General features: G+C 47.7%; 1 pseudogene; it reads left to right on the top strand.

Moving 5' to 3' along the window:
* The first annotated feature begins 12,782 nt into the window (after positions 1 to 12,782).
* Positions 12,783 to 13,333, top strand: LOC123462719 (annotated as a pseudogene).
* The last annotated feature ends 2,980 nt before the right edge of the window (positions 13,334 to 16,313 follow it).

A 16,313-nucleotide genomic window follows, 5' to 3' on the forward strand; every position in this document is an offset into this window, starting at 1 on the left:
ATCTGTAGTTCGTTTACAGTGGCTGGAGGCCCTGGTGCACCCATTCTCTCTCTCTCTTTCTCTCTTCCTCTGCCTCATTCTCTCTCTCTCTCAAATAAATAAATAAAAATAAAATATTTAAAAAAGGAAAGAGCCGGGTGGGGTGGTGCACACCTTTAATCCCAGCACTCGGGAGGCAGAGGTAGGAGGATCACTGTGAGTTCGAGGCCACCTTGAGACTCCATAGTGAATTCCGGGTCAGCCTGGGCTAGAGTGAAACCCTACCTCAAAAAAAAAAAAAAAAAAAAAAATCCCAGCAACTTTGCAACTGTCCACGGTCTTTGTGTCTTGGCTGGCCCTTGATAGGCTAGGAGAGAGTAGTCCTTACTGGGAACTTTGGACAAAGACTGGCTGGGAACCGAGCTCCTGGCAAACACATGCTTTTAACCTCTCACCAGATACTTGAGTCACTTACATAGCAAACGAGATCTCCATCCCCTCCAGCCCACTTCACTCTTCCACCGCTGCCTAGTCTCGCCTTTACCCTCCAGCCCTCCAGGAAGATTCCCTTCCCTCCATCAACTTCAAGTAGCCGTTTCTTCCTCTGCGGCAAGAGCTCCACAGCTCCCCCATGACGCTGCCCTCCGCGGCAGTCCCAACCCAACCAAGACCGTAGCCTGTGTTTGCTCTGCTTGGACCTTTCCGTTTGTTTTTCCAGGTAGCGTCTTGCTCAAGCCCAGGCTGCCCTGGAATTCACTGTGTATATAGGACGGTTTTTAAATGTTTGTTTGTTTGTTTGTTTGTTTGTTTGTTTGTTTGTTTGTTTGTTTTTGAAGGTAGAGTCTCACGCTGGTCCAGGCTGACCTGGAATTCACTATGTAGTCTCAGGGTGGCCTCGAACTCTCAGCGATCCTCCTACCTCTACCTCCCGAGTTTAAATTTTATTTATTTGGCCGAACATGGTGGTGCACGCTTTTAACCCCGGCACTTGGGAGGCAGAGGTAGAAGGATCACTGATTTCGAGGCCACCCTGAGACTACATAGTGAATTCCAGGTCAGCCTGGGCTAGAGAGTTGAAACCCTACTTTGAAACACAAAAACAGAGAGAGTGAGAGAGAGAGAGAATGGGTATGCCAGGGCTTCTAGCCACTGCAAATGAGCATGTGCCACCCTGTACATCTGGCTTACATGGGTACTGGGGACTCGAACATGGTCCTTAGGCTTCCCAGGCAAAGTCCTTAACTGCTAAGCCATCTCTCCAGCTCCAGACACCTGTCTTTGAAACAGGGGTATCTCATTGGCCTGGAATTCAACCAATGAGGCTAGACTAGCTAGCTAGGCATCTCCCTGGATCCTTCTGTCTCTGCCTCCTCAGTGCCGGGATTATAGGAGTGTGCTGTTATGTCTGGCATTTTATGTGGGTTCAAGAGGGCTGAGCTCAGGTCCTCATGCTTGAAAGGCAAATACTTTCCTCGCTGAACTGCCCCTCCTACTTTTTTTTTAAAACTGCTAAGCCATCTTCCCAGCCCCAGACTTACTTATTTATTTATTTACTTACTTACAAGGGAGAGACAGAGAGAGGAGAGCCAGGTTTAGATCCTCTTACCATTGCAATCTCCAGAAGCATGTGCCATTTTGTGCATCAGGCTTTACGTGGATACTGGGAAATTGAACCCACACTGGCCGACTTTGCAAATAAGCACCTTTAATTAGTGAGCCATCTCCCCAGCACCCCCTCCTTTTTTGGGGGGGGACAGTATCTCTCATGTGTCCAAGATTGGGAACCCCTGATCCTCCTACCTCCACCTCCCAAGTGCTGGGATTACAAGCATGAACCGCCACACCTGGCCAGGCCGGTCCTCTTTCTGAAGGTATGCCGTCTGCTTAATGGCCTGCGGTGACTCAATTCTGTTGTCTCTTGTCCTGTCTCCCACACTCGAAACATGAAGAAAAAATAAAAATAAGAAGCTGCCGGGCTGAAGAGATAGCTTAGCGGTTAAGGCATTTGCCTGTGAAGCCAATGGACCCAGATTCGATTCTCCAGGGCCCACGTAAGCCAGATGCACAAGAGGCTCATGTGTCTGGAGTTCGTTTACATTGGCTGAAGGCCCTGGTGTGCCCAATCTCTCTCTCTCTCTCTCTCTGTCTACCACTTTTCTCTGTCTCTCTCAAATAAATAAATATATATATATATATATATTTTTTAAAAAGCTGGATATAGTGGTGCATGCCTTTAATCCCAGCACTCGGGGAGGCAGAAGTAGGAGGATCGCTGTGAGTTCGAGGCCAGCCTGGGACTACCTAGTGAATTCCAGGTCAGCCTGGGCTAGAGTGAGACCCTACCTCCATAAACAAATAGCCATGGAGGAAAGTAACCAGGGGGTGGCTTGTACCTCATTATGCAACCACCTGGCTGACTGGCTGAGACATTACAGGGCATGAGTCCCAGGCAAGGGCTCCCTGGATGTCTGTCCTGCTCCTGGATGGCAGATCTCCATCCCCTCCCTTCCCCTCTGCCCCCCTCTCGGGCCTTGCCTCCCCCTCCTGCCCCGGCCCACTTCCCTCCCGGCCCACGGTTCCACAAAGGAACAAGAAGACAAACCCAGCCCAGGGGTGGCCGGGCTGTGGCGGAGGCAGCTAGGGATGCAGGGAGCTGGCCTTCATTCCCTGCCTTCCCTGATCTCAACCTTAATCCGCGCTCAGCATCCTGTCAGCCGGCTGTTCTGAGCTGACATTGCTGCAGGCACCTTCTCCGCAGCCCTTCCTCAGATCTGCCTCCTCCAGGGACTTTCTAAAGAGGAGCCCGAGGTTTCTCTGTTACAGCCCGCTTCACTCGCTGCCCTCCAGCAAAGCCTGCGCTCCCCCGGGGCTGGGGGGAGGAGGGCTGCACTGGCAGAGCCAGGCCTGACGTTTCCGAGGTGGGATGGCGGTGCCTGAACTCTAGAAGTTTCCAGGGGCCCAGCCAGCACTTGTCTTATCTCAAGTGTGAGAGAGGGAAGAGCAAGAAACTGAGGCTGGGGGCCAGGGAACTCAGGGCTGTCGGGAGTGAAAGAAGTTGGCAGTCTGTGCACTTTTTAAAAAATATATTTTTTAGCCGGGCGTGGTGGCGCACGCCTTTAATCCCAGCAATTGGGAGGCAGAGGTAGGAGAATCGCCATGAGTTCGAGGCCACCCTGAGACTCCATAGTGAATTCCAGGTCAGCCTGAGCTAGAGTGAAACCTTACCTCAAAAAACCAAAAAAAAAAAAATATATATATATATATATATATATATATATTTTTGTGTATTGATTTGCAAGGAGAAAGAGAGAGAGAGAGAGAGAGAGAGAGAGAGAGAGAGAGAAAGGGTACGCCAGGGTCTCTAGCCACTGCAAAGGAACTCCATATGCATGTACCATTTTGCACATCTGGTTTTACGTGGGTCCTGGGGAATCCACACTGGGTCCTTAGGCTTTCCAGGCAAGCGCCTTAACCACTGAACCATCTCTCTAGCCCATCTGTGCACTTCTGAGTTTGCAGGAGATCAGCGTTGGGAGTGGGTTTGAAAGAGGGTCAGCTGGGACCTGTACACAAGAAACATCTGAAAAAAAAAAAAAAAGTTAAAAAGCCAGGCATGGTAGTGCACACTTTTTAATCCCAGCACTCAGGAGGCAGAGGTAGGAGGATCACTGTGAGTTCGAGGCCACCCTGAGATACATAGTGAATTCCAGCTCAGCCTGGGCCAGAGTGAGACCCTACCTCAGAAAACCAAAACCTAACCAAACCAAAACAAAACAAATTTTAAAAAAGCAAATCAAAACAACAACAACAAAAAAAAACAGGCCCGTGTGGTGGCACACACCTTTAATTCCAGCACTTGGGAAACAGAGGTAGGAGGATCACTGTTTGAGGCCAGCCTGAGACCACATAGTGAATTCCAGGTCACCCTGGGCTAGAGCAAGACCATATCTTGGAAAACAAAACCAAAAACAAACAAGCAAAAAAAAAAAAAAAACGGGCTGGGGAAATAGCTCAGTGGTTAAAGCACTTGCTTGCAAAGCTTGCTGGCCTGGGTTTAATGTTCCAGTACCCACATAAAACAGATACACAAAGTGGTACATGCATCTGGAGTTCATTTGCACCAGCAAGAGGCCGGGTGCACCCATACTTTCTCCCAAATAGATACATAGGGCTGGAGAGATGGCTCAGAGGTTAAGGCATTTGTCTGCAATGCCTAATGACCTGGGTTTGAATCCCCAGTACCCACATAAAGCCAAATGCACAAAGTGGTACATGCATTTGGAGTTCATTTGCAATGGCTAGAGGCCCTGGCATATCTATTCTCATCCACTCCCTGGCAAATAAACATATTAAAAGAAAAAGACAAGACCAGGCATGGTGACATACACCTTTAATCCCAGCACTGAGGAGGAAGAGGTAGGAGGATTGCCGTGAGTTCGAGACCACCCTGAGACTACATAGTGAATTCCAGATCAGCCAGGGCTAAAATGAGACCCTATCTTAAAAAAAAAAAAAGATAAATTTAAAAAAAGAAAGAAAGAAAGAAAAAGAAAAAAAAACAAGGGCTGGGTTAGAGAAATGGTTTTTCAAGGTAGGGTCTCACTGTAGCTCAGGCTGACCTGGAATTCACTATGTAGCCTCAGGGTGGCCTCGAACTCACAGAGATCCTCCTACCTCTGCCTCCAAAGTGCTGGAATCAATGGTATGTGCCACCCCACCGGGGGAGAGGGAGGATGGGCAGATCAGAGTCTCCAGCTGTTGCAAATGAACTCCAGACACAGGCACCACTTTGTGTGTCTGTTTCACATAGGCCCTGGGGAACTGAACCCAGGTTGTTAAGCAATCAATCACCTTAACCACTGTGTTCACTCCTAGGCCAGGCAAGGAACACCAGGAAGACAGGCAACGGTGCCTCCACTCAACTTTCTTTGACAACTTCCATACTTATAGACAATAAACCATGACAATTCCCTCTCCTCCCTTACTTTCCCCTTCAAAAATCCACCCTCCCTCCTATCCCCTCCCCCCCCAATCAGTCTCTCTTTTATTCTGATGTCATCATCTTTTCCTCCTACTATGAAGGTCTTGTGTAGGTAGTGTCAGGCACTGCGAGGTCATGGATACCCAGGCCATTTTGTGTCTGGAGGAGAACATTATAAGGAGTCCTACCCTTCCTTTGGCTCTTACATTCTTTCTGCCACCTCTTCCTCAATGGACCCTGAGCTTTGGAGGGTGTGAGAGAGACATCTCAGTGCTCCTCTGTCACTTCTTCTCAGCACTAAGGTCATCCCAGTGGTCACCACCATCTGAAAAGAGAAGTTTCTCTAACCAAAAGTGAGGGTAGTATTAATATATGGTCTAAAAAGTACTTACAGGGCTGTTTGGTTGAGCATAATATATGCTTTTAGCCAGACACCAGCAGGCGTTACACTCTTAGGGCTCATGACCACTCATGCCATAGGCTTTTGACTAGGTTCTCAGTACCAGGCACATATTCCCTCTGATTGAGCAGGTTTCCAATTCAATTAGAGAGCAGTTGGTTTTGCCCATAGCAGACATGCCATTATTGCACCCATTGGCTTATTTTTCCCTCTCTCCCATTGGTCATGGAGTAGATATGGCAAAGCCTTCTCTATCCCTTTACCCAGGAAGCAGGAAGTCCAGGCTTGGAGATCTCAAGGAGACTACAGGTCATCTGAAGTGAATGGGGCATGATTCTTTGTGGGTCCCCTCCCCACCAAGGTAGGGTTTCACTCCAGTCCAGGCTGACCTGGAATTCACTATGTAGTCTCAGGTGACCTTGAATTCACAGTGATCCTCCTACCTCTGCCTCCTGAGTGCTGGGAGTAAAGGTTTTTTGGTTTTTTGAGGTAGGGTCTCATTCTAGCCCAGACTGACCTGAATCACTATGTAGTCTCAGGGTAACCTCAAATTCATGGCGATCCTCCTCCCTCTGCCTCTGAGTGCTGGGATTAAAGGCAATCACCACCATGCCCAGCCATGATTCTTTAAAAAAAAAAAAAAAAAACTTTCTATTATTATTATTTATTTATTTATTTATTTTTGTTTATTTAATTTTTGGTTTTCTGAGGTAGGGTCTCTCTCTAGCTCAGGCTGACCTAGAATTCACTATGTAGTCTCAGGGTGGCCTCGAACTCACGGAGATCCTCCTACCTCTACTTCCCAAGTGCTGAGATTAAAGGCATGAGCCACCATGCCCAGCCTCATGATCCTTTAAAAAAAAAGAAACTTTCTATTTTTACTTTATTTTTAAATTTTGTTTATTTGGATTTATTTGAGAGCAACAGAGAGAGAAAGAGGAGAGAGAGAAAGAATGGGCGTGCCAGGGCCTCCAGCCACTGCAAACAAACACCAGATGCATGCACCACCTTGTGCATCTGGCTAACGTGGGTCCTGAGGAACTGAGCCTCGAACTGGGGTCCCTAGGCTTCATAGGCAAGTGCTTAACTGCTAAGCCACCCCTCCAGCCCTCTATTTTTATTTTTTATTAAAAAACAAAAACAATTATTAATTTATTTGCAAACAGAGAAAATAAGAATTGGGTGTACCAGGGCCTCTAGCCACTTTGTGCATCTGGCTTTACATGGGTACTGGGAAATCAAACCTGGGTCATTAGGCTTTGCAGGAAAACACTTTAACCACTGAGCATTCTCTCCAGCCCCTATCCATCTATTTTTGATTTTTTGAGGTAAAGTCTTATCCTAGCCCAAGCTGATGTGGAATTCACTCTGAAGTCCTAGGCTGGCCTTGAACTCACAGCAATCCTCCTACTTCACCCTTCTACGTGCTGGGATTAAAGGTATGTACCACCGTGCCTGGCTGGGTCTTTATTCTTCTTTTTGTTTTTTCAAGGTAGGGTCTAGCTCTATACCAGGCTGACCTGGAATTCACAATGTAGTCTCAGAATGGCCTTGAACTCATGGTGATCCTCCTACCTCTGCCTCCCAAGTGCTGGGATTAAAGATGTGTGCCACCACGCCTGGCCCTCTTTTATTCTTAAGAATGACTCCTGGGCTAGAGAGATGGCTTAGCAGTTAAGGTGTTTGCCTGCAAAGCCTAAGAACCCAGGTTCGATTCCCCAGTACTCACAAAGGGGCACATGCATCTGAAGTTGCTTTGCAGTGGCTAAAGGCCATTGAGCACCCATTCTCTCTCTGTCTGACTCTCAGTTAAATAAATTTAAAAATAATAAAATTTTCAGCCAGTTGTGGTGGCGCACGCCTTTAATTCCAGCACTCGGGAGGCAGAGGTAGGAGGATCACCATGAGTCCGAGACCACCCTGAGACTGCATAGTGAATTTCAGGTCAGCCTGGGCCAGAGTGAGACCCTACCTCAAAAAACCAATAATAATAACAATAATACATTTTTTTCAAAAGAGTAACTCTGTATCCTCAACACCTTGCCCAACCACCTCCTCTCAGGGAGTCCCAACCTCTATCTGTCTGGCTCTTCAAACGGCCCATCTGTTTGGGAAGTTTCAGAGGTGGCTACAGGGACCCTCAACCACCAGGTTCCTTCATAATCTGTATGGTGGAAGAACCCTGTTCCCAGGCAGTCTCAAACTACCTTGTGGGGGCGGGTGTCAGCCAAAGAGACATCCAGGGGGAAGGACTCTGGGCACCAGATCCCGGAACTCCCATGGGCGCTAGACCAGAAACCCAAACTCAGCCTCTCCTTACCCCTCCACCTTCACCCCACCCCTCAAGCCAAGGTCCGGAAAAAATAAACTATTTCCTGCAAGCAACTCCGAACCAGAGTCTGTGAGTATGGTGTGACACACGTTACATAAATAGAAGCCACAGAGGGGAAAATCCTGTTTTCTCTTTCATTATTTATCACTCTCTAACCATCTCCAGCTGCGTGAGTAAACAGGCGCATTGGCCCATAATAAGGAACAGACAGCTGCTGTGAGGCTGCTGGAGGGGTGTGTTCTAGTGTGAATGTGTGTGTGCGTGTGCATGTGCACACGCGCGCGCGCACACACACAGCTGCCTGTGACGTAGAAGAGGGGGAGTTGCGAGAGAGGAAGGCTGGTGGGTGGCACCTGATTCCAGAGGGCAAGGGGCACATCCTCTGGGTGGCATGACTGGGGTGGGCAGAGTAAGTAGTCAGGCTCAGCAGTGTTGAGGCTGGCGGGGAGAGGGGGGGTATTCCAGCAAGAGAGACAGGGAGTGAAGGGGGCCCGTGTGTGGGTGGGAGGGGATGTGAGATCAGGAGCCAAGTGCGAGGCTGCCAGTGCGCGGGGTTCTGAGCAGGACCTCCTTAGGGTGACCTTAGTGTGGCCACAGGGTGTGATGTGGGCACAGGGGCTTGTGCAGGGTGGGGTGTAAGGCTACAGGAGTGAGGAGCCATGGGCATGGGCATATGTGAGATTTTTGTGGCCACAGATATAGAACAGACATGTGTCACTGTGGAGAACATATGTAGGTGTAGGTTTTAGGGTTCCTACCCCATCCCCACCGAAACAAGCATATGATGTCCTAACACTGAGCACCTCAGGATACAACCTAATGTAGGCAGATGTTAACAGGAAAGACCAATTGAATGAAACTGGAGTCAGGTGGCCCAAAGGCAATATGACTGGTTATTTTTTTATATATATATATTTATTTATTTGTAAGCAGAGATAGAGAGAGAGTAAGGGCATGCAGCCAGGGCCTCTAGCCACTGCAAACAAACTCCAGATGCATACACCACTGTGCATCTGGCTTTACATGGATACTGGGGAATTGAATCTCAGGTCGTCAGGCTTTGCCTGATGAAAGTAAGCATCTTAACCACTGAGCCATCTCTCCAGCCCCATGACTGGGGTTCTTTGTTCTTTTTTTTTTTTTACTTATTTGTCCTAGAGAAAGAGGCAGATAGAAAGAGAGAAAATATGCATGCTAGGGCCTCTAGTGACTGCAAACAAACTCCAGACGCATGTGCCACTTTGTGCATCTGGCTACGCGGGGAATCAAACCTTGGTCCTTAGGCTTTGCAGGCAAGAGCCTTAACCACTAAGCCATCTCTCCAGCCGACGACTGGGGTTCTTATAAAAATGTTTCTGAAACTAGGCGTGGTGGCGCACGCCTTTAATCCCAGCACTCAGAGGTAGAGGTAGGAGGATTGCCATGAGTTCGAGGCCACCCTGAGACTACATAGTGAATTCCAGGTCAGCCTGGGCTAGAGTGAGACCCTACATCAATTAAAAAGTATATATATAGTTTCTGTAGTGCCAGGCATGGTGGCTCATGCCTTTAGTCATAGGACTCAGGAGGCAGAAGTAGGAAGATTGCCTTGAGTTGGAGGCCAGCCTGAGACTACATAGTGAATTACAGGTCAGCCTGGGATACAGTGAGATTTTACCTTAAAAAAAAAAAAAAAAAAAAAAAAAAAGTTTTGGGCTGGAGAGATGTCTTAGCAGTTCAGGCACTTGCCTGCAAAGCTAAAGAACTCAGGTTCAGGGCTGGAGAGATGGCTTAGTGGTTAAGGCACATGCCTGTGAAGCCTAAGGATCCTGGTTCGATTCTCCAGGTCCCAAGTAAGACAGATACACATGGTGGCACATGCGTCTGGAGTTCGTTTGCAGTGGCTAGAGGCCCTGACGTGCCATTCTCACTCTCTCTCTCCTTCTCTCTGTCTCTAGTAAGTAAATAAAAATAAAATCTTAAAAAAAAAAAAAAAGAACTCAGGTTCGATTCCCCAGGACCCACATAAGCCAGATGCACAAGGTGATGCATACGTCTGGAGTTTGTAGGGCTAGAGGCCCTGGCATGTCCATTCTCTCTCTCTGTCTCTGTCTGCTAAATAAATAAAATATTTTAAAACAAAGCATTTCTACTTTAAAAAATGTTTTTTATGCTGGGCATGGTGGTGCACGCCTTCAATCTCAGCACTCGAGAAGCAGAGGTTAAGAGGATTGCCATGAGTTTGAGGCCACCCTGAGGTCAGCCTGGACTAGTGAGACCCTACCTCAAAAAACAAAAAACAGGGGCTGGAGAGATGGCTGAGCGGTTAAGCGCTTGCCTGTGAGTCCTAAGGACCCCGGTTCGAGGCTCGGTTCCCCAGGTCCCACGTTAGCCAGATGCACAAGGGGCGCACGCGTCTGGAGTTTGTTTGTAGTGACTGGAGGCCCTGGCGCGCCCATTCTCTCGCTCTCTCTCTCTCTCGTTCTTTCTTTCTCTGTCGCTCTCAAATAAATAAATAAACAAAAACATTTTTTAAAAAATAGTTTTTATAAAGACAGACTCTTTGGAAGGTAGAAGTGAAGACAGGAGAGGTGTGTCTATAAACCAAAGGATCGCCTGGGCCCGGCTGAGTCTGGAGGAGAGGAAAGATCCTCTCCTATCAGTCTCAGGGGGAACTGTTTGTTTGTGGTTTGTGTTTCATGGGTGCAGGCTCACACATGTGGAGGTCAGAGCACAGCCTCACTATCCAGATGTCAGAACTCACCTTCTGTCTTGTTGGAGGGAGGGTCTCTCCTAGCTCCTTGCTCACCAAGGCCTTCATCAGGCTAGCTGGCCTGTGAGCTTCTGGAGGATTCTAACGTCTGCACCTCCTAGCCCCGCCCCCCACCGCAATAGGTGCCCTGGGATTATAGATGCGTGCACTGCAACTTCATACATGTATTTTCTGGGGATCTGAACTCAGGGACTCAGGTTTATACAGTATGTGTTTTATCCACCAAGCCATCTCCCCAGCCACCCCCACAAGTTTCAGAATGACTTTTTAAAAATAATTTTATTGCTGGGTGTGGTGGCCCACGCCTTTAATCCCAGCACTCAAGAGGCAGAGGTAGGAGGATCGCAGTGAGTTTGAGGACCCCCCCCCACCAAGGCTACATAATGAATTCCAGGTTAGCCTGGGCTACCTCGAAAAAACAAACTCACTAAACTAAAACAAAAAAATATATTGGGGCTGGGGAGATGGCTCAGCAGTAAAGGTGTTTGCTTGCAAAGCCTAAAGACCTGAGTTTGATTCTCTAGCACCCACATAATCCAGATGCACAAGGTGGCACACATGACTGGAGTTTGTTTGCAGTGGCTACGGGCCCTGGTTTTCCCATTCTCTCTCTCTGTAAAATAAATTTTAAAAATAAAATATAATATATTTATTTATTTAAGAGAGAGAGAGAAAGAGTGCGCCAGGGCCTCCTGCTGCTGCAAACAAACTTCAGAGGCATGTGCCACTTTGGGCATCTGGTTTTATGTGGGTACTGGAGAATCAAATCCAGACCATCAGGCTTTGCAGGCACCTTTAACCACTGAACCATGTGTCCAGTCCCTAAATTTAAAAAAAAAAAAAATTTTTTTTGTTTTGTTTTTCAAGGTAGAGTTTCACTGTAGTCCAGGCTGACCTGGAATTCACTCTATAGTCTCAGGGTGACCTCAAACTCACAGTGATCCTTCTACCTCTACCTCCCAAGTGCAGGATTAAAGGCGTGTACTACCACACCCAGCAAAATTTTTATTTATTTATTTATTTTACATATTTGAGAGGAGAGTATGGGTGCGACAGAGCCCATGAACTCCAGACACATGCACCACATGTGTATCAGGCATAAATGGGTCCTGAGAAATCAAACCTGGGTCCTTTGGCTTTGCAGGCTAGTGCCTTAACTGCTAAGCCATTCTTCCAACTCAAAATATAACTTTTTTTTTTCGAGGTAGGATCTCACTTTAGCCCAAGTCTCAGGGTGGTCTTGAACTCACAGCAATCCTCCTGCTTCTGCCTCCCAAGTGCTGGGATTAAATGTGTGCACCACCATGCCTGGGTGATTTTTTAAAATAATTTATTATTTTTTTTGACAACTTCTATGATGGTAAACAATATCCAATGGTAATTTCCTCCCTCCCCTCACTTTCCCCTTTGAAATTCTACTGTCCTTCATATCCTCTCCCCCTCTCAGTTAGTCTCTCTTTTATATTGATGCCATCATCTTTTCCTCCTCTTATGAGGGTCTTGTGTAGGTAGGTAGTGTCAGGCCCCGTGAGGTCATGGATATCCAGGCCATTTTGTGTCTGGAGGAGCACGTTGTAAGGAGTCCTACCCTTCCTTTGGCTTTTACATTCTTTCTGCCACCTCTTCCGCAATGGACCCTGAGCCTTGGAAGGTGTGATAGGGATGTCTCAGTGCTGAGCACTCCTCTGTCACTTCTTCTCAGCACCATGGTGCCTTCTGAGTCATCCCAAGGTCACCGCCATCTGAAAAGAGAAACTTCTCTAACGAAAAAGTGAGAGTAGCATTAATATATTGGTATGAACATTAAGAGAAGTGCTTTCTGGACAGTTTGATGAGCATAGTATATACATTTAGGCGGATACCAGCAGATGTTACACCCTTAGGGCTCATGACTACCCCTGTTGTAGGTTTTCAGTATCAGGAATGTGTTCCCTCCCATGGAACAGGGCCTCCAGTCCAATTAGAGGGCAGCTGGTTTCCACCATGACAGCAAGCCAGTATTGCACCTGCTGGCTCTTTTGGCCTGGCTGGCCAAATATAAGGCTTGCAGTGTCCACTGTTGAGTATCTTCACTGGTGATTTCTCTCTCCCCATTGAATTGCATGCAGCATGGCTTCTTTCAGCTTTCTGTCAGCTGGTCTACGTGGAGGAGGTTATCAGCTCAGTTCCAGCAGGATTTCTCAGTGGCCTCGCAGCCCAAGTATGTGCAGTCTTCAGCAATAGGGTCTTACCATCTATTCCTGGTGGGAAACCAAGGGCCTTGGCAATGGCCTGTAATGTTTTGGGGGCATCAGGGACCTCCCTGGCCAACGACTCATTGGAAGGTATCCCAGCAGACATGGCGGCTCCCCTGGGCGGCATGTTCACCGGGCAGCCCCCCTTCCCCCGCACAGGGTCCCCGCCACCAGGTCTCCCGGGCCAGGCCTCGCTCCTTCAAGCAGCGCCTGGAGCTCCCAGGTCATCGAACAGCATGTTGGTGGACCGAGCTGGAGTGGTCCTTCGAGGCTTGCTTCGCTTCTCTTGTGAGTCAAGGATTATGTGAATGGCACTGATCAGGAAGAAATTTGAACTGGTGTTAATCAGTGCATCCAGAAGTTTCTGGATGTTGCAAAAGAGACAGAGTGCTTTTTTCCTACAAAAAAAAAAAAAGATCGCGGTCGTCTGTTCAGAAACCGGAGCAGGTTACCACAGAGGATGTATCAGAACTAAGGAATGAACGGCAACGGAAGGATGCACTGGTCCAGAAGCGCTTGACAGCGGAGGCGCTGGCCGCAGGTGCTGACGGGCATCGATGCGCAGCGCAAAAAGCCACCCGAAACCCCTCAACGCCCCGTGGGCTCCCTCGAGCGGGCATGTGCCAACATCCCTGCACCTGTGAGGCCGACCTGAGTGCTCTGGCCAGAAAGCATTCCTATCCAGACAGTTGACCAAACTTCCTTATGGCATTTTGGAGGAACTGTGTTGAAGAATAATTTAATGACAGGCTGGAAGGTACCCCATCCTCGCCACTGACAACTTTCTACTAATAATCTACGGCTCCTGAGCGTCCCATTATCCAAAAAAGGTTTCCATATGACTTATTTATATCCTCTTAGATTTTGATTAGCCCTCCCTCCACCTTTCCTTTACTCAGCTTCTTCCTCTGACCTCACTTATGCCTTTTTAAATTTTTAAAATTTTTTTATTTATTTAAAAATTTGTTTATTTTTATTTATTTATTTGAGAGTGAAAGACAGAGAGAGAAAGAGGCAGATATATAGACAGAATGGGCGCGTCAGGGCCTCCATGCAAACGAACTCCAGATACGTGTGCCACCTTGGGCATCTGGTTTATGTGGGTCCTGGGGAATTGAGCTTTGAACCGGGGTCCTTACATTTCACAGGCAAGTGCTTAACTGCTAAGCCATCTCTCCAGCCCAAATTATTTATTTATTTATTTATTTGACAGAGAAAGAGTTGTGGGGGGGAGAGGAGGGGTATGCCAGGGCCTCCAGACACTGCAAATGAACTCCAAACACGTGTGTCCCCTTGTGTATCTAGCTGATGTGGGTCCTAAGGAATCAAACCTGAGTCCTTTGGCTTTGCAGGCAAATGCCTTAACTGCTAAGCCATCCCTCCACTGGCTGATTTCTTTGAGGTAAGGTTTTACTCTAGCTCAGGGTGACCTGGAATTCACGATGTAGTCTCAGGCTGGCCTCAAACTCACATCAATCCTCCTACCTCTGCCTCCCGAGTGCTGGGATTAAAGACGTGCGCCACCATGCGCAGCTTGTGTCTTTCTCCCTTCCTTCCTTCTTCCCTCCCTCCCTCCCTCCTTTCTTTCCCTCTTTCTTTCCTTCTTTCTTTCTTGGATTAAAGGCATGTGCCATTATTTTTTTTTTCTACGCTGGTTCTAGTAAACTTTTCCTGGGGAGACAGACTTAAGCAACTCTCCCCCACCCAACAGTTGGGACCTAATGATAGACCAAAGTGCAATTATACCAGAGTCTGCCTTGGTGAATGGACCAGTTTAATGGTCTTCCTTACAAAGCACTGGCAAGAGGATACTGATAGGAGTGTGGGTGACCCCAAAATTGCCATATCATTGGAAAGTCGCACCCCAGCCTGGATGACAACCTCCCCATAGATCCAGAGACGGAGTCATCTCTTTTACACACATTATATACTCTCTATAATCCTTATACTCTCTTTACAGTATCTCTTTTATTTGGGGGGGAAGGGGATTGAAGCAGGGTCTCACTCTAGTTCTGGCTGTGTGTGCCTCTGCTCAAGGTGCACATGATTTCGCAGTCTCTGGGGCACTCGAGTATAGAAAAGTACAGAGTAGAGGGCTGGAGAGGTGGCTTAGCTGTTCAGGCATTTGCCTGCAAAGCCCAAGGATCCTGGCTCGATTTTCCAGGACCCACATAAACCAGGTACACATGCATCTGGAATTTATTTGTAGTGGCTGGATGCCCTGGTGCGCCCCTTCTCCTTCTCTCTCTCTCTCTCTCACTCCTTCTTTCTCTCTCTCAAATAAAAATAAAATAAATAATAAATAGAGAGTGCAGAATATAGAGAGTAGAGGACACAGAGAATATAGAGAGTGTACAGAGTCAGTCGGGCGTGGTGGCGCATGCCTTTAATCCCAGCACTTGGGACGCAGAGGTAGGAGGATCGCCGTGAGTTCAAGGGCACCCTGAGACTACATGGTGAATTTCAGGTCAGCCTGGGGTACAGCAAGACCCTACCTTGAATAACCAAAGGGGGGGAAAAAATCAATGGGGCTGGAGAGATGGTTCAGCAGTTAAGGCTCTTGCTTGCAAAGCCTAGCAGCCTGGGTTTGATTCCCCAGTACCCACATTAAAACCAGATGCACAAAGTGGCACATGCATCTGGAGTTTACAGCAGCAAGAGGCCCTGGCGAGCCCAGTCTCTCTCCCTCTCTTTCTCTCCTTGCAAATAAATAAATAAATAATTTTTTTGTTTGTGTTTGTTTTTTGTAGGGTCTCACTCTGGCTCAGGCTAACCTGGAACTCACTCTGTAGTCTCAGGGTGGCCTCGAACTCACGGTGATCCTGTTACCTCTACCTCCCGAGTGCTGGGATCAAAGGTGTGTGCCACCATGCCCAGCTAATAATTTTTTTTTTAATGTGTAAATTTGTTTTCTGTTTTGTTTTCCAAACCCCTAAAGTCTTCAACTTGGCCTCATGGTCTGCAAAGCCTAAAATATTTATAGTTGGTCTCTGTCCATACAAAAAGGTTTGCTGGTCTCTGACATTGTAGCACAAAAATAGTCCCGTGATGCATAAACAAACGGGCGTGGCCGTGTTCCAACACAGCTTTATTTACAGAAACAAGCAGTGGGCAGGATTCAGCCATCGGGTGCCAGCCCCTGAGCAGAGAGGGCTGTAAACCCGTAGTCATTTTGATTGGCTTGGAGAACACGGGAGTCACTCCTTAGCGAGGTCTGGATAAGACAGTGTTTCCTTAAGCAGTTTACTGGACTGAGCTGGGCAAGGTGTGAGTCTGAAGTTGATGGGACAACCTTCCCAGGCCTCTGAGATTAATGTGCACCCAGCAAGAGTCAGCAATAGCTGTGTTTAGCCCCTGGATCACGTGTCATCGGCAGCAAGCCCTACCCTTGATTTTTTTTTTTTTTTTTTTTTCAGTTCCAGGAGCTAATCAATTTCCATTGTTACTTAAGCCAGTTTGAAGTGGGTTTTCTGGTGCTTGTCCTGATAGAAGCTCACAAAAGAGTAAGCGTGTGTAACCCAGCCTGGGGCATTCGGGGAAGACTTCAAAGAGGAGGTGCCATCTGATCTCAGAGTGTGGAGGGGCTGAAGGAGGGCTAAGGGTGAGAGGAAGTCCAGCTGCACAGAAGAGCCAGG

Source organism: Jaculus jaculus, chromosome 8, assembly GCF_020740685.1.
Source record: "Jaculus jaculus isolate mJacJac1 chromosome 8, mJacJac1.mat.Y.cur, whole genome shotgun sequence".
In the NCBI taxonomy this organism is placed as follows: domain Eukaryota; kingdom Metazoa; phylum Chordata; class Mammalia; order Rodentia; family Dipodidae; genus Jaculus; species Jaculus jaculus.